This window comes from Ochotona princeps, chromosome 21 (genome assembly GCF_030435755.1).
Source record: "Ochotona princeps isolate mOchPri1 chromosome 21, mOchPri1.hap1, whole genome shotgun sequence".
Classification (NCBI taxonomy): domain Eukaryota; kingdom Metazoa; phylum Chordata; class Mammalia; order Lagomorpha; family Ochotonidae; genus Ochotona; species Ochotona princeps.
This window is the reverse complement of record NC_080852.1, coordinates 21,017,220-21,039,253: the sequence shown is the minus strand read 5'-3', so window position 1 is coordinate 21,039,253 and position 22,034 is coordinate 21,017,220. Positions and strand designations below refer to the sequence as shown.

Here is a 22,034-nt window from a genome sequence, read left to right as displayed (position 1 = left end):
GTGAACCAATGGATGGGAGACTTTTCTTTCTGTCTCTCCTTCTCTATGTATTATTTCATCTTTCAAAATAAAAAAATTTTAAAATATGAATTGATAAAAGAGTTCACTGGGAAGACGGAATCAACAGGTAAACCCAAGTGTCTACCAACTGATAAATGAATCAACAAAATGTGGTACATCCAGGCAATGGGATATTATTCAGCCCTTAAAAGCAACAAATTCTGACTCATGCCACAACATGGATGAATAAACCTTGAAAATAAAGAAGGGGGTGGGGTGCTGGCATAATAACTCAATTGACTAATTCTTCACCTGCAAGTGCCAGTATCCCACATGAGTGCTGGTTATGTCCTGGCTGCTCCACTTCCAATCCAGCTCCCTGCTGGTGGCCTGAGAGGGCAGCAGAGGATGGCCTAAAGCCTTGGAACCCTGCACTCATATTAGAGACCCCTCCAGAGTCTCCTGGCTTCAGATCAGGTCAGTTCTGGCCACTGTGGTCATTAGGGGAATGAACCAGTAGATGGAAGGTTTTTCCTCTCGCTGTCTCTCCATTTCTCTGTAAATTTACCACCTTTCCAACAAAAAATACAATGAAATATTTAAAAAAAAAAAAGACAAAGTAAGTGAGTGAAACAAGACAGTCACAAAAGGCAAAATACTTTTTGATAAGCAAGAGACGCGGAGTAGCTGACACTCACAGACAGCAGAATGGAGGCCATCAGGGGCTGCAGGAGGGGGAGCCGTCACTCAATGGACATGCAGTGTGAGGCTCACTGCCTGAGACAGCTCCTGGAGACTGGCTGAACAACAGAAATACAGCCCTTACTGCTGAGCTACTGGACGGGCGCCTGGTGTAGCAGTGAAGATGCTGCATGGGGGACCGACATCCCATATCCACATGCCTGAGTTTGAACCCCTGCTTCACTCGCATTCCAGCCTCCTGCTAATGAGCATACTGGGAGGCAGCAGGTGAGGGCTAAGGCGCGTGGGCCCCTGCTACCTGTGTGGGACACTGAGATGGGGTTCGAGTTCCCAGATTCAGCCTGGCTCAGCATTTCAAGAGCGAGAGGATGAATGGGAAATCTTGATCTCTGTCAAAGTACATACATTTTAAAACCTTTTTAACTGGACAGTGTTATTTGTATGGTACCACCATTCTTTAAAGCAAGAAACAATGGAAGGCAAATAAATGGAGTCAGCAGGTCCAGACAATTGTTTCAAGAGGTTTAGCTCTGAGCTGAAGAGAAAGGAGAGCTTAACTGGAGAGAGAACTGGGAAGAACACAGGGTTTCAGTTTTGCTTTTGGTTGGGAGAAACAAAATTCTATGTATTTCTTGAAGGAACTGACTCAATACTGTTCCTGAATGTTCAAATTAGTTTCAAAACAAAAGTTGTATTTGGGGGTAATGAGAATTTCTGGCGTAAAAGGTGGTGTTGGTTGCACAACTTGTTAATGTATTACTGAAACTATGATTTCTTAAAAAGAAAGAAAGAGGGCCTGGTGCAGTGGCCTAGTGGCTAAAGTCCTTGCCTTGAATGCACCGGGATCCCATATGGGTGCTGGTTCTAATCCCGGCAGCCCTGCTTCCCATCCAGCTCCCTGCTTGTGGCCTGGGAAAGCAGTCGAGGATGGCCCAAAGCTTTGGGATCCTGCACCCATGTAGGAAACCTGGAAGAGCTCCTGGCTCCTGGCTCTGAATCGGCGCAGCACCAGCTACTGCGGTCACTTGGGGTGTGAATCATCAGAAAGAAGATCTTTCTCTCTGTCTCTGCTCATCATAGTATGTCTGACTTTGCAATATAAATCTTTCAAAAAATAAATTTAAAAAAAGAAAGGAAAGAAATTACTAGATTGTGTTAATTAAAAGGATTATGGTGAGGGTCAATGTTGCGGTGTTGTGGGTGAAGCAGCCACCTGTGACACTGGCATCCTATATGGGTATCACCCCAAATCCTGGCTGCTCCATTTCTGATCCAGTCCCTGCTAATGCACCTGGGAAAAGAGCAGAAGATGGCTCAAGTGCCTGCAAGAAAGTTCCTGGCTCCTGGCTTTGTCCTGTCCCAGGACATCTGAGGAGTGAAACAACAGAAGAAACAGTTTTCTGTCTCTCCCTTTCCCTGTAACTCTTTCAAATAAGTAAATAAATAATTTTCACACAAAAATATCTTGGGGTGTGCACTTAGCATAGCAGTTTAGACACACCTGAAAGACTTGCATTTCCCCCTGAAGCAGCTGGTTCGAGTCCCAGCTCCTCTGCTTCCAATCCAGCTCCCTGCTATTGTGCACCTTGGGGAGCAGCAGTGGATGGCACCAATGTTTGGTGTCTGTTAGCCACACGGGACACCCATAGTGAGTTCTGAACCCCTGGCTTCGGGCTGGCCAAGCCCTAGCTGTTGCAGGCACTTGGATGGTAAGCAAGCAAAAGCAAAATCTCTACCTCTCTGCCTTTCAAGAAAGTGAAAATCAACAAATAAAAATGTTACGGGGTTGGTTCTATAATAGGTGAATTATATCGCGATAAAAATTAAAAGCAAAATGCTAATGCATGTTTTCTAAATGCCCTGTACTGACACAGGCTGAGCTCCCACACAGACAGCTCCAGATCCCAACAGTCATGGGGGCCACTGACCCATTGGCCACCGCGACTGTGTGATACCTCACAGGTCAGGAAAGGCAAGATCATGCACGTTCCAACTGAGACACAAATGCCACCTTAGCACACACAGCCCCTGTGGTTAAATCCACGGTATGTGCTCCCCCAGTGCTGCAGATAAATGACCTTTTTTTAAAAATTAGAACCATAAAGTATCAAGTCTCTGGTCCTAAAACAACAACAACAACAACAAATCCAAGCAAAAAAATCTGTGACATCCCCCGTATCTTATGCTGAACCCAGCAACTGCAACAGAACCCGGAATGGGCTTAGTATGCAGTCTGTCACGGGGAGGGAGTCCTTTCTGAACCACCCACCCTCCCACCTGTAACAGTATTACCCTCGTGTTTTCAACCACAGCCCTCTCCCTTTTCTGCAAATCACTTCGAACAGGATCTTCCTCACATACCCCCGCAAACCCAAGCCTCAAGGGTTAACTATGTGTCACTTGGGTTAGACCACAGTGACTAGACACTTGGTCAAGCATTACTCAAGAGGTTCCTGTCAAGGTGTTTTTTAGCAATTAACCTTAAATCTTTAGACGTGGTAAAGCAGATCACACTTCACCGTGTGGGCAGGTGTCACCCCCATCATTCACCTTCTGCCAATGAAAGCCTTTCAATTCAAGCTACGACTCTTCCCCAGGTCTGTAACCTGCAGATTTTGTATTCACCATACAAAATCAAAATCAAAATCTAAGTGGGTAAAAATGGACATCCTCTTTATAACACCAAACCCTAAAACACACCCAAAAGAAGTGACTTTCTATCTGAAATCATCCCTAAAGACTTGCACAAAATCTCAGGTTCTCAGAGGAGGAAACAGATTAAAACAAAACCAAACCCTGGGGCCAGCATGCTGTGGCATGGTAGTTTAAACCACTTCCTGAGATGCCAGCCTCCCATACAATGGCAAGTTTATGTCCTGGCTGTTCCAGTTCCAGTTTAGCTCCCTGCTGGATTGTTGAGCAAAGCAGCAGAGGGATGGTTCAAGTGTTTGTGCACCCGCCACCTACACAGGAAATTTAAGTGGAGTCCCTGGCTCCTGGCCCAACCCTGGCTGTCCTGGCCACTTGGAAAGATCCATCTCTGTCTCTTCCTCTCGCTCTAACGCTGCCTTTCAAATAAACAAATCAATTCTACCATTTTAATAAAAGCACAAAATACAGCATAAGGAAGAATAACACCTCTCTGCACACCAATCAAAGCTGTCATGGCAGATAATTATTTTTAATGCAACTTCCAATCAAACAAATGGTATTTATATCAATATCCATTTTGTAGCTGTTTTTTTTTTTTTTCCAGTGTGTAACAACTCATTAGGACACCAAAACTCCTGGCATCCCCTTAAGTGCTGAAGGAGATAGGTATGTCATTTAGGTTCATGTAATGAACTCTTCTTAACAGCACTCAACTTTTCTGGGTTCTAATCCTGGCTCCATCACTTGTTGGTAAATTATTTCCCTGTGCCTGGATTTCTTTATCCGCAAAATATGTATGGTAATATCCAATCCATGAAGTTACTTTGAGTATTAAAGGAAACAATACATGTTCAAGCACACTGAATTGTTTAACACAGAAACAGTGGGTTCTGATCTATTAGCGAGTTAAATTCAATGGGTGAATCATTCATTTAAAAACAAAAACTGGGAGCAGTGTTGTGGCAGGGCAGGTTGAGTCATCACCAGCAATACTACCACTGACTTCCAGAGTACCAGTTTGAGTGCAGGCTGCTCTGCGTCCAGTGCTGCCGATGCAACTGGAAAAGCAGCAGCAGACATCCTAAGTGATTGGGCCACTGTCACCCACATGGGAGAGCTGGATAGAATTCTGGACTCCTGGCTTCAGCCCGGCCCAGTTCCAGGTGTGACAGCCACTTGGGGAGTGAACCAACAGCAGGGAAGATCTCTTTCTCTCCCTCTATCACTCTGTCTTTCAAATAAATAAGTCTAAAACTTTAAGGGGAAAAAAAAAGCATAAACATTATATAAGAAGGAATGAGCATGGGCCCGGCACCGTGGCCTAGCGGCTAAAGTCCTCACCTTGAACGTGCCAGGATCCCATACGGGCGCCGGTTCTAATCCCGGCAGCTCCACTTCCCATCCAGCTCCCTGCTTGTGGCCTGGGGAAGCAGTGGAGGATGGCCCAAAGCTTTGGGACCCTGCACCCATGTGGGTGACTTTGTAAGAAAAATAAATCTTTTAAAAAAAAAGAAAAAGAAAGAATGAGAAAAAAACACTAGATATACATGGGGTAGTTATCAGATAATCTAACTTTTCTTTCAGATAAGTATACACACACAAACACACACATCCATCAGTCTAGATTTATTTTGTTGGGTGGGTCATAGTAAAAATACATGTGAAAAGGGCCCGGCGGCGTGGCCTAGCGGCTAAAGTCCTCGCATTAAAAGCCCCGGGATCCCATATGGGCACCGGTTCTAGTCCCGGCAGCTCCACTTCCCATCCAGCTCCCTGCTTGTGGCCTGGGAAAGCAGTTGAGGATGGCCCAATGCATTGGGACCCTGCACCGCATGGGAGACCTGGAAGAGGTTCCAGGTTCCCAGCTTCAGATCGGCACGCATCGGCCCGTTGCGGCTCACTTGGGGAGTGAATCATCGGACGGAAGATCTTCCTCTCTGTCTCTCCTCCTCTGTGTGTATCTGGCTGTAATAAAATGAATAAATCTTTAAAAAAAAAATACATGTGAAAAGCCATTAGACTCCAGTATCAATTATACATTCCATAAAACTTGGCATCGTGGTCTTCATCTCATTCTAAAACTAATAATGTTACATTAAATATTTTTAAACATGCTGTTTAAATATGTTCCGGCCAAAGATTAGTGAGCCCCTGCCCAACTCAGAATACACAAAATGTGACTTGTCAAGAAAAATCACTTGAGTTTACAAGACTGCACGAAGCTTGTGTAAAATGGAAGCCATACTGGAGACAATCAGTCTTCCCAGATCCCTGGAGAGCTGTGTCATCCACAGAAGGTTACATGAGGTCAGCTAGGCTGCTCCTTCTGACACTCGGCAGGAGCCACAGTGCCAAAACCAGGCTCTGTAACACGCTTCCTTGTTTTGGGGTTGGGTTATATCATTATGTTTTTCCCCTAACTTCCCATTGGGCTCATTCAGGAGCACACAGACACATACCCCCAGTAAAAGATGGAAACAAAAGCTCAAATGAACTGTGTTTTAACAGTTTCAGCAAAAGAAATCTATAAAACCAAAGGCTCTTAGATTTTGAAGATCTCAAGACAATTTCTACAACACAGAATCCCTCCCACCCAGAAAGAAACCAAAAACTCAGCCCTAATGGATCTGTTTCAAAATTCCTTTTTGGAAACAACAGTGATACATAGCAACCAATCAAAGAGAAAGAGAGTGAGTTTTTGCTCTTCACCACAACTGAGAGTAAGCTGAGGCACGAGTGGATCTCGGTCTTCCAGGTTGTTCACTGTTTGGAAAACAAGGCTCCCTGTGACATAAACACAAGTGCTTCACTTGTTAGTTCTTCTCCCTTGAGCATACGATCTCAGATTCATGCCAAAACATTGCATCTGGAACATATAAGTGCGTGTGGGGTGGAAACTAAACTTTGGATGTGTGATGTTGTTCCTTTCCTATTTGTATTCCATGCTTCAAACTCTGATGCCAGTAAATTGGGACGGGTAGTAAGTATTTCGGGAGTAGAATCCTTTGCCCAAATGAATCCTATCCTTGCATTAAATAGGTACAACAAGCTAAACCAGGGCCTGACACTAGCATGACTGCCACTGTCTCATGCCCCCAGGGCTGTGCCCTCCCCCTGCCTAGTTCTCACCACACTTCTCAGGGCTCAGAGACCAGGAGCTAGGGGAATATCTTCCGATTTCCCATCTCATCCGCAGCACAAAAGCAAGCCACGTGGCCACAGGTGTGACTAGTGCCAAGATACGTCCCACTTCAAAACTTCAAGATTTAAATGTTTTCTCTGAAGTCTTCAGCCTGAAACCACACACACCATACTGCGCTCTGTCCCTTCCCCAACAGGGGGAAGAGGCAGGACACTGGATCCCCATCCATGCAGCTTGAAGGACAGGCCTCTGAGGATTGCCCTGGCAGATTTGATGACTACAGGAGCTGAGCTACGTACCAGGGACCAGGATGGCTACAGGTCCAGACTGCATGTTGTTGTCAAGAGGGCCAAACTTTCCCAGCAAACTACAGTCAACACAACTCCTACCAAAGTCTCAGCTGCCTCAGGATCAAGCTGATCCTGAAATCTGTACAACGCTTAGAACAGCCAAAATACCATCAAAAGGAAGGCTAAGATTGAAGGATTCATGCTTTCTTATCTCAAAACTTACCATAAAACTACTACTACGGGCCTTGCATGGTAGCCCAGTGAGTAAAGTCCTTGCCTTGCATGCCAGGGATCCCATAGGGGTGCTGGTTTGTAGCCCAGCTGCCCCACTTCCCATCCAGCTCGCTGCTTGTGGCCTGGGAAAGCAGTCGAGGATGGCCAAAGTCCTTACACTCCTGTACCTGTGTGGGAGACCTGGAAGAAGCACCTGGCTTCTGGCTTCGGATCAGCTCAACTCCGGCCGTTGTGGCCACTTAGGGAGTTAATCATTGGATGGCAGATCTTTCTGTCTCTCTCTGTAAATCTGACTTTCCAATAAAAATAAATAATAAATCTTAAAAAAAAAAAAACTACTACTACATTGGTCAACACAGTATACATGGTGGTACTAAGTATGAGGATAGATGGATAAATGAGATAAAACTAAAGGTGAAGAAAAAAAATTTATGGTGAACTGGCTTTGAATAAGTCATCAAGACAATGAAATGGGGTAGAATGTTTTTTTCAACAAATGGTGCTGAGACAATAGAATGTCCATATGCAAAAGAATGAGGTTGAACCTCTTTACTCATCTCACATTTCCTAGAAAATAACTGAAAACAGGGGACAGGCACTTGGTCTACTGAGCCAGCGAGGCTGCCCCCATCCCAAATTGGAATGCCTGAGATGGAGCTCAGGGTCTGTTCCCAATCCCTGCTGCCTAGTAGTCACATCCTGAAATACACTAGAGGTGAAGGCTCAGGTGGTTGGGTCCATGATCTCCAGAGGTGAGCGCTGAACTGAGTACCCAGCCCTTTACTTTGACTTGGCCCAGCCTCGGTCATGGCAGACATTTGGGGAGTGAACCAGCAGATAAGAACCACCTACCCTCTTCTCCAAAATAAAGAGCTTCTTAATAAATTAAAATAGGATCCATACTTTTAAAGAAAAAAATGCTTACAGAAATGAATATTACAAAAAAGCTACACATGGATTTGAAAATGCTCTGCACTAAAATTTAATTTTAATCTCATATTCCATAAACTTTCTGAATTATGCTTAGACAAATCCATCTTAGACATAAACAGAGCAAGATTAAAGAGCAGCACACATACAATGAGCCAGTAAATAAGCTTTTAAAGCTATCACAGGTACACTCACCTGGATATAAAACCATAAGAAATGTGTGGTCTGTAAAGCATAACCATTCGCTTGGGAAGCAAGCTCAGCATAGAGGAGCTGGCATTTCATGTTCTACTCTTTAGTACCTGGCTTGCTTGCATTTGTAAATAAGAATATAGTCAAGATTTCTTATACAAAAGACAAGGGAAGACAAATCCCCAAGGTAGACACAGTGACTAAAGATTATGCCAAGTAGTTAGATCAACAGGTGCAGGACATGAGAAGGGGGAAGGTTCTGGGGTACATGGAAGATGTTAGGATGGGCTCTATCAGAACACCCCACACACGCCTGGAGACAACCACGAAACAAAATGTTAGCTAACCAGGATACAAGCATGTTCCTAAGGGACCAGGGGCATCCGCTGTCTTTCTCCAATTCTGCCCAAGTGCCCCAACCTCTCATTCTAAAGCATTCTTATTCTGATGTAGCCCCATGTCTAGTTCTGCCTCAACTAACAGGTCCACCCCAGGAAAGGTCAAGAGACACCTGGGAAATGAAAGCAGTGATTTATTCTGCAGTCACCCAGGGGCTCCAGGGCAACTATCCAACATCCCATAAATTGTCCCAGTGCTTAGGCACCACGCCAGGGTCCAGGTGTGCAACCAGGAGCAGCTTCTGCCCTCCCAAAGGTAGAAACATAGATCGGGAGATAGCACCTACCTGCTGGCTGTCTCGCTCACTCACTCACTCAAACTCAGCTGGGATAGTTTTGTTTTGTTTTGTTTTGTTTTGTTTTGTTTTGTTTTGTTTTGTTTTAAGAAAGATTTATTTATTTTTTATTGGAAAGGCAAATATACAGAGAGAAGGAGAGACAGAGGTAGATCTTCCGTCCAATGATTCACTCCCCAAGTGGCCACAAAGGCTGGAGCTGAGCCAATCCGAAGCCAGCAGCCAGGAGCTCTTCAGGTCTCCCAAGCGGGTGCAGGATCTCAAGGCTTTGGGCGGTTCTCAATTGCTTTCCCAGGCCACAAGCAGGGAGCAGGATGGGAAGTGGGGCCGCCGGGATTAGAACCGGCGCCCACATGGGATCCCGGCATGTGCAAGGCAAGGGCTTTGGCCACTACACTATTACACCGGGCCCTCAGCTGGGACAGTTAAAGCCAGAAGCTGGAAACTCAATGTAGGTCTCCCACATGGGTGGCAGGAGCCCAGTTACTTGAGCCATCATCTGCTGCCTCCCATGGTCTGCATTAACAGCAAGCTGGAATGAGGAGTCAGAGCTGGAAGCTGAGCCCAGGTACTCCAGTGCAGATGTCTTACTTGTGAGGTAAACCACTCCTCTGCATCTTTTTATATGTCACTTATTCCAAGGACCCTCCCAATCACACCTCTTCCCTTGTATTACAGAAGAATGCAAAGAACTCTGTAAGGTGATATCACTGTCATATCACACAACCCAGACAGTCCTTTTTTTATTTTTAAAGATTTGCTTTATTTTTATTTGAAAGTATGAGTTACTGCGAGAAGGAGAGTCAGAGAGAGATCTTTAATCTACTGGTTCACTCCCCAAATGGCTACAATGGCCAGAGCTGAGTCAATCTGAAGCCATGAACCAGAAGATTCTTCTAGTCCTCCCATGTGGGTACAGGGGCCCAGGGACTTGAGCCATCCTCTATTGCTTTCTTAGGCCACCAGCAAGGAGCTATGGATCAAAAGAGGAGCAGTTGGGACTTGACCCGCATCCATATGAATGTGCAGGCACCACACACAGAAGTTTAGTCTATTATTCCACAACATTGGCACACACACACACACACACACACACACACCCTTAAACATATTAACTGCTGGGAATATTACAGAGCATTAAATAACACCAGTTGGGCCTGGCAGCATGGCCTAGTGGCTAAAGTGCTCGCTTTGAACGCCCCAGGATCCCATGTGGGCGCCGGTTCTAATTCCGGCAGCCCCAGTTCCCATCCAGCTCCCTGCTTGTGGCCTGGGAAAGCAGTCGAGGACGGCCCAAAGCTTTGGGATTCTGCATCCGCGTGGGAGACCCAGAAGAAGTTCCTGGTTCCCGGCTTTGGATCGGCGCAGCACCGGCCGTTGCGGTCACTTGGGAAGTGAATCATTGGACGGAAGATCTTCTTCCTCTCTGTCTCTCCTTCTCTCTGTATATCTGCCTTTCCAATAAAAATAAATAAATCTTTAAAATAAATAAATAAATAAATAAATAACACAACTGACCCATTAGTCACTGCTGAGAGCAGGAGGTATGCACTTTCTGTCCCCGATCCTACTGATTTTCATTGCTTCAGTTCTCCCGTCAAGACCTGCTGAGTGACTACTCTCCCTTTGGGTGATAAGGTAGATGGGACCAAATGACACTAAAGAGGAAGGCATCCCTGTCCACAGCAGGAGGGGTGAGCAAGAGACATACTACAGTCCACACTGCCCCAGCTTCCTGCTCATTTCACAGGATGGTTTCAGAAAACTCACTGCTCCATATTGTGTTGCCTGTCAAGGAAGGCAAGAGCCTCCTGGTCAACCACCAGAGTCCACAATGAATGGCCAGATCTTACTCCAGTTGGACTTGGGAGGACCTAGAGGTAGAGAGTTGAGTTCCCAGTTTCACCTGAGTGACCCTGATCCCTCTGCCTGACAGCAGGCTATAGATCTACTCATCTATTGTCTGCCTGCCACAGGATGTCCACCCCACAAAGGAAGGACCCTGTCAGTTTACTTGATAAGCTGTGCAGTCGGCACCGGGGCAGTGCCTGGCACACAACTGCCCTCCCCGCCCTTCCTCCAAAAACATTTCTCAAATAAAGGAGCTAAGTGACAAAGGCACACAAGGTCAACACAACTTTAGTTAGCAATAGTCTCTTTTGGTCCTCATTTTTCTTTTCCTAAAGGGAAAAATTGGGGACAGGCATTGTCTCAGCACCTAAGTCACTACTGGGGTTCAGCTGTCTTTTAGGGCATCTGTCTCAGAGTAGCTCATTTGAGTACTTGCTCTTTTGCTTTCAATCCAGTTTTTTACAAATGCATACCCCAGCAGGTAAAGGTAACAGCTAAGGTGCCTGGGTCCCTGTCACCCATGATTGAGTTCTGCTTTCCTGACTCTGGCCTGGCTCAGCCCTGGCTACTGTAGGCATTTGGGAAATGGCCCATTCCTCTTCTTTCTGGCTCAGTCCCAGTCTATTTCCATGATTTTAAGATAAAAATGAAAACAAACCTAAAGAAAAATGTGTACCCATTTTCATAACTGAATGACAATTCTGATCAAAGTGAAGAATAAAACAAAGTTTCTCATCAAAAATCCTCCAATAGATTCTACTCCACCTGCCACAGAGGTACTCTCTACAAAGAAGCTGACCGAAGATACAAATCAAAGAATACCTATATTAATCATTAAGAAAATGGATCTGGCTCCAACACGGTAACCTAGTGGCTTAAGTCCTTGCTTTGCACGTGCCAGAATCCCATATGGGCACCAGTTCATGTCCTGACTGCTCCACTTCCCTTCCAGCTCCCTGCTTGTGGTCTGGGAAAGCAGTAGAGGACAGCCCAAGGCCTTGGGACCCAGAAGAAGCTCCTAGCTCCTGGCTTCGGATTGGCTCAGCTCCAGCCATTGTGGCCAATTGGGGAGTGAACCAGCTCTCTGTAAATCTGACTTTCCAATAAAAATAAATAAAAATGGATTTAAAAAATCCATTTTAAAAAGCAAAATGGATTTGGGGTCTAGCACGATTGTCCAGTATCTCAAGCCTCCATCTGCAGTGCCAACATCCCATAGGAGTACCAGTTCAAGTCATGGCTGCACTACTTTTGATCCAGCTCCCTGCTAATGTGTTTCAAGAGCAGAGGATGACTGCTCAGTCCTTGAGCCCCTATACCCATGTGGGAGACCTGACAGAAGCTCCTGGCTTTGGGCGAGCCCAGCTCTGGCTACTGTGGTCATTTGGGGAGTGGATGGACAATGATGCTGGAAGTCAGGATGCACACTACAGGGGGACCAGAGTGGTGGCATGCACAGGTCTGGGCACCACATCTGGGATTCTGGTTCCCTCACCCACACCCTTCTGCCAATGAACCCGGCTGTCTGTGGAGGTGACAGAGTTCCTGGTCACTAGAGGAGTCACCCTCAGGCTAAACAATAACTAGGAAAAGATGCTGCAGTGAGGACGGAAGCAGAGGTAAAACCACCTGACCTTAACAGTCACTTTGCACTCTGAGTTCCTTACGGCCAGTTGCTTTTTACCTTTCACTAATCCCCAGTGTCACCTCACGTCCCTCTGTGGGTGCGGCTCCATTCTGTCACTCAGGAACATTTACGAAGCATCTATTATGTGTCAGGGTTCCGTGGAGAACAAAGCAACACCTTCACCCTCTTGGATCCTACATCATCCTGGGCGGATGCAGACAATAAACCCTTAAGTAAACATACAAATAAAACCGTTTCACATAAGCTCCCTGAACAACACGTAATGGGAGAACACGGCAGAAACAGGGGAGGGAGCCTGTGATGGCCAGAGGGCCAGGAAAATCACAGAAGAAATGATTGGACTGAAGAGCCAGAGCGAACCACACACAGGAGGGAGAGGAGGAAGAATGTGTTCAAGCAGCAGGACCAATACATGTGAAGACCCCAAATCTCCTGACCCTGTGAACTTAATGTCCATGAACTGCACCCCATCTTACCAGCCACACAATAGGCTGAAGCTCTAACCCCATAGCCTGCCTTCTTCTTTCCCTACTGACCTCTTTGCCAGCTGCTGTCCAAGGCAAGGTGGATCCCAACTTTCCACAGCGAGGCTGGGTTCTGAGCACGCACACTAAAGAACACAGATGTGCTGATGTCTCCACTCCCTAAGACGCGGCCTGCCCTGGACAGGGATTAAGAATCTGTACCTCCTGGTCAGCACTTCACTGTGTGTCATTCAGGGGTGGGACTGGATAAAGATGGCGGGCACAGGCCTGTCAGAGACACCTGGGCTGCTCCGTGTGTTTCTGGAAGTCCCTAGGCCTGAGATTGCACATTCATGTCTGGAGCGCAAAACGCCAAGAAGAGACTAAAGGAGGTTGGAGGGCAGCCCAGGAAACTCCACAGAAAAAGGGACAGTCCACTGGAGATAAAAGAACAGAGGAGACAGTGGCCAAGATCGGGTCCCAAGACCTTCAATAGACTCCTGCACCAGGAGATTAGAGGCCATCACAGACCCAAAGGCTCAAGGGATTCAAGTGGCACCTCACCCACTCTCCCCAGCCTTTCCCCGATACACACACACACACACACACACACACACACACACACATCCCACCACTGCCCAGACCCCTGCTTTCCAACAGTGTCCTTGCTAAAGGTCATTCCAAGTCCCACATTCCAGGGCATACTTCACACAAGGCTATGAGCCATGGGATGCTGACTGCAAAGGCTCAGGTTTTCCAGTGAGGGGAGGGGGGATCCCCAGATTTCTGTGTGGAAAATTCCTGATTCTTCACAGCATGGGCAGAAGCAAGAACCTGTACACGCACCTCATAGGAAAGTGGGGAATGTGCAGTCACAACTCATCAGATACCAACTAAAAACGCCACATGCGGGGCAGGCATTTGGTGTAGCGCTTAGAACTCTGCTAAGGGCTCCTACACAGGAGTCCCGGGGTTCGAGTCTCTGCTACTCCACTTCAAGCCAGCCTCCTGCTAATGCACACCCTGGGGGACAGCTGAGGGCTCAAGTACTTGATGCCCTGGCACCCATGTGGAGACCAAGAATGAGTTCCTGGCTCCTGGCTCTAGCCTGACCCAGCCCTAGCTGTTGCAGGCAGGTGAGGAGTAAACCAATGGATGGAAGATCAGTGGATCTCAAAGTGTGTGTCTCTGCCTTTTCAGGTAATTCACAAAATAGAAATTAAAACACTATCACACCAGCGCTAAGGTAGACTTTACCTTGTACAATCACAATCTTAAAGCACTTGATTCAACAACCATTTTTGGTTTGTAGTACCAGGGGAGTTCTTCAAAACAAGTTCACAGAAAATGCATCCTAATGTTGCACCAACATAAACTTAGTTTTTCATTCCTTTTTTTTTTTTTTTCCACGAACTTGTTGAAGAACCCTTCTATTCAACATCCCCCTCTTCTTACGGATGAGGACAAGCAGGTGCGCACAAGTGTAGTCACAGTACGGGGCTCAAACAAACTCAGACCAAGGCTCTCCTCTCCCCCGCCCCAGGGAAGAAATCGGTTCCACCTCAGAAGTGCAAGAACCGGCGTAAACCTGAGTTTCTTTCTGCCGGTGCTTTCGGGAGAACCACAGCCTGGCGGCAAGCCTAGTGCAGGCAGCGCTGAGCGGAGAAGGCCAGTCCTCTAGGAACAAGCGGCTCTGTCTCCGCACGTTCCGGCGCCCGCGGAGGCCGCCCACAGAGCCAGCAGCTCTCCAGCAGGGCCAAGCCCTGGGGAACCCACTTCCACCCTCCCACTGCCTCAGAGAACGCTCGCCGGTGCCCAGGCGACGCTCCACCTGAACGCCTCAGCGTCCGTCTCCTACCTCAGGAACGCGGGGACCCGCCGTTTTTAAAAGACGCAGCCTCAGCCGACACAGGAACCCCAGCCGGGAGCGCACAGAGCCCGACTCCCCCACCGCCCGTCACGCAAAGCCACCAGCAAGCGACGTGCCCTTGCCCTGCTCGCACCCCGCCGGGCTGGAGCAGAAATTTCAGTCAGGGGAAAGGGGCGCGTCCCGGCACAGGTGGCGCCTCCCTCCCCGGAAGTGGCTCCCAGATCTAGCCGGCGACCCAAGTCAGCGCCTCCAGCAGGAGCGACGGCGCCACGACGGGCGCTGGCACTTGCCCACCTGCACCGCGCCCAGGGCGCCCCCGTGCGATTCGCGGGGTCCCACGGGCCAGGGCAGCGCTCGGGGCCGGCTGCTGGCAACCACGAGCCGGGCGGAGGGAACGAAGCGGTAGAGGGTGGGAGGTGGAGCCGGGGACCGTGTCCGGCGGTCGGGGACCCTGCCGGGACGTCCAGCCCGCGAGGATCGGGCGGGGGCGGGGTTCCCGTCCGCCTGCCTGCACTCACCTCGGCGCTCCGCGCTGCTCGGCCCGGCCCGCTGCAGGGCGCTCCGCCGCGGCCGGAGCGCGGAACCGGCTGCGGAGGCGGCTCCCCTGGGCGGGGCGGCCGGGCTGGCCACGTGGGCGGGAGGAGGGCCGGAGACCCCCCGTGGGCGCCCGAGTCCCGTGGCGCACGACCTGGACGCGGTCACGCCCCCGGCCCTTGGCACCTTGCTCCAAATGCCTTGCTGGGGGTGCAAGCCTGAGGAGCAGGCGGAGGGAGGGGTGTCTCCCCGCAGGTCAGGAAGGGAAAAAACTCCAGTAGAGATCCGGTGTGTACAATCTGTTCTTTGCTCCACTCTGTGAGCCCGAAGCGTTCCCACGGAAAACACCCATCCCCAGGGGGTTGGCACAAGGGATATAATCGAGCAGAAGTGGCAGGGCAATCCAAGCGGGCCAGAGCCAGCAGCAAACTTGGTTCCACCGTGAGGAACACGGGAACCTAAACGAAAGTATTTTCTGCATTCATTCATCCATTCAACAGACATAGCCCACAGTTTCCAAGAGCTTCTGGTGCTGTCGCTTTGCAAGCTAATCCTCCACCTGCAGCGCCAGCATCTCATATAGGTGACAATTTGAGTCCCGGCTGCGCCACTTTCAATCCAGCTTCCTGCCTATAGCCTGGGAAAGCAGTGGAGGATGGCTCAAGTCCTTGGGCCCTTACACCCATGTGGGAAACCTGGAAGAAACTCCTGGCTCCTGGCTTCGGATTAGCTCAGCTCCAGCTGTTACCACCATTTGGGGAGTGAATCAGCAGATGGAAGATCAGTTTCTCTTTCTCTATATAAATGTGCCTCCCAGAAAAAAAATAATAAAATCTTTTTTTAAATAAAGAAAGAAAAAGTAATTTAATAATAATAATACTCAAGCTTGGTAGGCATTTATCATTTCTTAGGCAAATATAACCTACAGTGCTTAAATAAATGAGGGCCTAGCGCTGTGGCCTAGCGGCTAAAGCCCTTGCCTTGAACGTGCCAGGATCCCATATGGATGCCGGTTCTAATCCCAGCAGCCCCTCTTTCCATCCAGCTCCCTGCTTGTGGCCTGGGAGAGCAGTGGAAGAGGGCCCAAAGCCTTGGGACCCTGCACCCATGTGGGAGACCCAGAAGAAGCTCCTGGCTCCTGGCTTCAGATCAACTCAGCTATGACCATTGCAGCCACTTGGGGAGTGAAGCAGTGGATGGAAGATCATTCTCTCTGCCTCTCCTCTGTAAATCTGACTTGCTAATAAAAATAAATAATTTTTTCAAGATAAACAAACCACTGATTGCTTTTAGAGGCCTAAACGGTGTGCATTTAGGGGCTGGACTGAATTTAGTATTTGCAGCAGCCCTAGGTGATGTGGGTCCTGTGTGGGCCCACACCTCAGATGCAGAAACTCAAGCTAGTTGAGATGAAGCCAGCCCCCTGGCCAGAAGTCACAGCTGGACCCCTGATAATACAACAAACAGTTTAGCAACCTAAGATGCTAAGGCTGCAGTCCCTGGCAGGCTTAGGACCCTGGGGGACCTCCCCCAAGCTCTGTCCAAGGGTGAGCTATAACTACAACCTGTCCCCCTGCCCCTGATCCTTCCTCACAGGAGGCCTGAAGAATGGGTTGTAGATCTCAGAGTCCAGCACGAGGTGTCCCTACTGGCAACAGCTGGGCTGGGGCTGTCTGCATGGCAAGCCCTGTCTCCTGCTGCAAGTGCTCAGCCTCACAACACTGGGTGGCCTCTTCCTGGCCAGCCGCCTGCCTGCCTGCCTCTGGGGCCAGAAATGGAGCATCGTGAGCAAAGCCACTTCCATTCCAACAGCTGCAACTTCTGTCCACTCCAGCTCTAAAATGCGCCTAAACCCCCCGGGCCCAGTGCCTCCTGACCTGTCTCCTTCCTATCCCAGGAACACACACTCTGCACAGCACTTGATTTCCAAGGACGAACCCTGTGTGCAGACCTGTAGTGCTGAGCCGTTTTCCCAGGAGCCGCTTATGTTACCTGCCGCACTGGGGAAGAGCCAAGGAATTCAGTGTAGTAAGGAATAAGCAAAGGCAGCCACCTCCTCATCAACCCAGAGCCCAGCAGCAGAACTACAAGCCCACACTGAATGCTCTACCCAGGCAGCCTTACAAAAGACGTTCTCTTCCCATTAGACACCATTTAACAATTATTTGAGTGTCCCCTTCATGCCACACACCAAGACAGATCTAGTCCCTGACCTCACACAGCTCACAAGCCAAAGAGGGAGACTGTCAGACCCTTCTAGCAGCAAACACAGAGCAAGAGATGATGAGAGACACCTGTGGGAAGTGCTGGACCAAACCCATGCTCAACCCAGACAAGGAGGGAACCAGGCAGTGGGGGAAGGGTTGAGAGGGTGACAGGTGCACAAGCCCAGAAACAGCAGGACAGAGGTTCCACTGCTGGAAGTCCACCAACACAGCAAATGTAGAGAGAATGAGCCTGGAGAACCTCACTTTCCAACAAGTTCAGGTAAAGGCATGCTATGGAAAGCTGTGGTCTGAAGACCTCACACTGCTGGCTGAACAAGGCATAGGTGCAGTGTGCGAGCCTCCTGTACGCAGCCAAAGGCAATGTGCCACCTTATTACTGCTAAAAACAAACTCCCTGATGTCCTCCTCATAATTTCGGTTTCCAGACGCCAGAACACATCTGCATGGGCGATATGCAGACAGGCAACGCATCAGCTGTTCGGCAGCAGGGTTTCTCCATGCAACTGCCCATTTTCATCCCCTCGGCATACCGAGGCTGCCTTTGATGAGGGGAGGACTGGGATTTCTGGACTCAGGTTGGAGTCTATTGGGGGAGGAAAAAGGTGGAGGGGACAGGTGGGAAATGTTCGGTGACTGTCCACATTTGGAAACCAGTGAAGAGGCCCAAAAGTCACCGCTGATCAGCCATCTTTTCTTCCGCAAAATGATGTGCTGCAAGTGGCTAATAAAAGGCTTCCTTGAAAGCAAGTCTGTTCTGCTCTCACAACCTGGACCAGAGTGAGTCCTGAGCAGCAAGGCTGGGCAATGGAGATCCAACAGAGGAAAGCTGTGCAACAGGGAATAGCTGACTTCAAGTCCCACCCGAGCTCCGTCCTGGAGATGGAATATTACCTAGACTCTGTAGCCCTGGTGGAAGGCGAGGTGAGCGAACTCAGGCAAGGGCATGGTACTTAGCATAAGAGCAAGCACCCAACACACCAGGGTAATCTGAATATAATCCAAGCCACCAACCAACCCCATGCCCATAGAATCTGTTACCCCGCCTGCAGACAGGATCCGTAGGATATGAACTTTAAGACAATATGAGCCATTGGAGACATGTAAGCATCTTCCAAAAGCCATGGAAGGAATCAGTGTTAGGTACAATGATAAAAGCCCCCTAAGGTTGCCTCCATCCTATATCAGAAATCCTAGCTTTGAGTCCTGGTTCTGCTTCCAATTCCAGCTTCCTGCTAAGGCACAGGGGATGGTTCACTCTACCTCACAAGAGACCCAGACTTAGTTTTTGACTCCTGGCTTCAGCCTGGTCCAATCTCAGCTGCTGTGGGCATTTGGGGAGGATCCAAAGGGTGTAAGATCGCTCTCTCTTTCTGCCATTTTTTTAAAAAGGCAGATGTATGGAGAGGAGAGACAGAAAGATCTTTCACCTACTGGTTCATCCCCAGATGGTTGCAACAGCCAGAGCTGAGCCCATCAGAAGCCAGGGGTTTCTTCCAGGTCTCCCTTGTGGATGCAGGGTCCCAAGGCCTTGGCCATCCTCCGCTGCTTTCCCAGACCACAAGCAGGGAGCTGGATGGGAAGTGGAGCAGGCCAGACATGACCCAGTGCCCATATCGGATGCTGGTGCTTGCAGGTAGAGGATTAGCCAGTTGAGCTCTCATGCCCACCCCTCCCTGCCTTTCAAGTAAATACATTTTTAAAAAAAAGTGGAAATAAAAGGCACATTTATTTTGGTATCAAAATGCTTGAAATCTATGCCTAATTTTTCTTTTTTGGTAATTTGCATTTTACATGAACTCTGTAAAGGTTCTCTTTTTGTGGGACAGCCCAGTAGTTCTCTACTCTGCATATTGTGGGAAATGGATGTGGCCTGATCCCATTTTGGGGAAAAAAAAAAAAGTAGATGCAGTCTGGTCCTCACTCCTAACTGCCTTTGCTTCTCTTGATGACAGCTGAGACATCGATGCACAGAAGAGCTGACCAGGCTAGCCCCTCTGTGTAGTTTTTCTTCACAACCCCATGAGGATGCATATTCCCCCTAGCTGACAGATGAGAACCTGGGAGATCATGTGCTGACTTGCCCCAAAGACTGCTCAGAGGTGGGGCTGGAGTCTGCAGCTGACTGTCGCCCTGTTCATAATGGAAGTGCCCTCCCCAGGGGGATAGCCTGTCCCCAGGGAACAGCCGCTGTAGTTAGCTGGAGGATAGCTCATAAGGGCATGAGCTGAGATCAGGGTTCCTGGAAATGTGACAGGACTTAGACTGCAGGGAGGGCAGAGAAAGGGGCAGAAGTCAGGGAAGATTTTACTGAAAAAGAGGGATGGCAGTAGAAAGAGGGGTTGATTCAGGCACCAAAGAAAAGCATACACAAAGGCTCCGTGGCAGGCAGGTACAGGAGTGAGGAGTCTAGTCAGGTGGAAGATAGGGGACACAAAGGGAAGAGTTTAGCCTGGGACCAGGCAGGAGCTGCGGTGCTCACCTCCAGCAACAGTTCTGGTTTCCAGCAGGGTGAAGCAGGACCGAGACTGTTGGCTGTTCCCAGCTGCCCTGCTGAATTCAGACCTCCAGGGAGCTAGAAATGCCACCTGCCAGCCAGCTCAGCCAAGGGAGACATTCCAAGGGACTCCTGTGTCATTATCCATCCTTAACCTGTGACCACATCCCCACAGACACAGGGGCTCCCAGTGAGCCCAGCTCTGTGCCCATCGCTGGGCCTCCTATTAACCCTGTTCAGTATTGAATTGCTATGCAGTTTGTGGAGATGGAAACTTAAGTCCTTCACAAGACAAGGCTCAAGGTCACCTAAAGAATGGGAGACTCAAATCTGTGCTCTGGGTGCCAGAAGACCAAAATCCCAGTTTTAATCACAATTCTTCTACTACTACTGCCAATAATACACAGCTACACATGCAATGCAGTATTTTTTTCTCTAAAAGATTTATGGTGAAAGACAATAGCCAAAGCTGGGCCAGGCCAAAGCCAGGAGCTCAGAACTCCACCCAAGTCTCCCAGTGGGTAACAGGGACCCAAGGTACTTAGGTGTTCAGGGTCATTTACTGCCTTTCCTGGAACATTAGGAACAAACTGGCTTAGAAGTAGTCGCCAAGGGTCCGGCGCAATAGCGTAGTGGCTAAAGTCTTTGGCTTGAACGCCGCAATCCCACATGGGCACCGGTTCTAATCCCGGCAGCCCTGCTTCCAACATTCAGCTTCCTGCTTGTGGCCTGCCAGGGAAAAGTAGTGGAGGATGGCCCAAAGCCTTGGGACCCTGCACCCGCGTGGGAGACCTGGAAGAGGCTGCTGGCTGCTGGCTTTGGATTGGCTCAGCTCCAGCCATTGTGGCCGCTTGGGGAGTGAACCATCGGACGGAAGATCTTCCTGTCTCTCCTCCTCTCTGTATATCTGACTTTCCAATAAAAATAGATAAATCTTAGGAAAAAAAAAAAGAAAAAGAAGATGACGCAGTCACCAAGATGCAAATCAGGCACACCATTACAGGATGAGGTTTTCCCAAGTAGCAGCTTAACCCACTCTATTACAACACTCAGTATGCATGCCTACCCCATGTATGAGACCCTTAAGTGCTTCTAGCCTCAGGGACACAAAACAGAAGGCAGGATCTGATATACTTGCATCTGGAGACCAGGTGTATGCCTTTGCTCTAAGTTCTCCCCTGGAACGGCCCTGCCCAGTCTGGTAGGAAACTTGCATGATTTGTCTTGCCTGCCCACTTCCTGGAAGGTTTCTGACCAGTGAGAATGAAAAAGAGCAGGCAGAGCCACCTTATCCTGGTGGACCGGGATTATGTCTCTCCCTATCCTACCCTCTTCAGCATTCTCTTGCCCTTGGGCCGATGGCGTGGGAAACAGCCTCTGGCTTTGTCCAGATTCACAGAGAGACATGGTCATCTGTCTGGCACAGAGACCTTTCAGAAACAAGTCCAGCATAATACGCATGTAATGTTAGGGTCAAAAGGCGAGGACAAAGGGTGTCCAGTGAATGGGACATTGGCAGATGTCAAGGTGCACAGTCAACTGTCATGGACTCTATATAGCCAACCAGTGTAAATCCTAGGGTCAATGTCTTGATTTTGTTCAGAGGACTGCTCCTTCTTCAGCCCTATGCTATCCTTCCTGAACCACAGCCAGAGCAGCCACCCTCTTCTCTTGGGGGATGGAGAGGATTTAACCTGCCACTTGATAGAGTGCCTGGGGTAAAGTTCCCTATAAATACGGAACTATCTCCCCATTATATCCATGAGGCTCCTCATGGCCCAAGACCTGTGTGTTCTGCTACAGTCTTTGTCCAACTGGTCTTCGTCCAACTATTACCAGGAACCTCAGGTACTTTGCATGCTCCAATTCTTAGAATCCTTACAACAACCCTCATGTTGGGTTTGTCTCCACCTTGCCAAGGAAGAAGCGGAGGCTCAGAACATCCACGAATTTGCCCTCAATTCCATACACAGGAAGAGGTGGGGTCTGGAGGCAGGACTCGTGTGTGTGTGTGTGTGTGTGTGTGTGTGTCTGTGTGTTATTTGTTACTGGGTTCTGTGTCACCAGCACACACTTGGAGACAGGTGCAGCAAGCTGTATCATCTGTGA

The 22,034-nt window shown here is 48.9% G+C and overlaps 1 protein-coding gene across 5 annotated transcripts in view; it reads right to left on the bottom strand.

Moving 5' to 3' along the window:
* ARHGEF3 (Rho guanine nucleotide exchange factor 3) overlaps window positions 1-15,278 on the bottom strand; it is a 284,081-nt gene extending 268,803 nt beyond the window's left edge. For 2 of the 5 annotated variants that reach the window (XM_058678450.1, XM_058678454.1), the window contains exon 1: window positions 14,631-14,680. The gene's annotated coding sequence lies outside the window, so the exon portion shown is untranslated. Of the gene's footprint in view, window positions 1-14,630; window positions 14,681-15,187 lie in introns of those variants that run through there. The other 3 variants (XM_058678453.1, XM_058678455.1, XM_058678451.1) reach the window with 2 other exon arrangements.
* Between the last annotated feature and the right edge of the window lie 6,756 nt (window positions 15,279-22,034).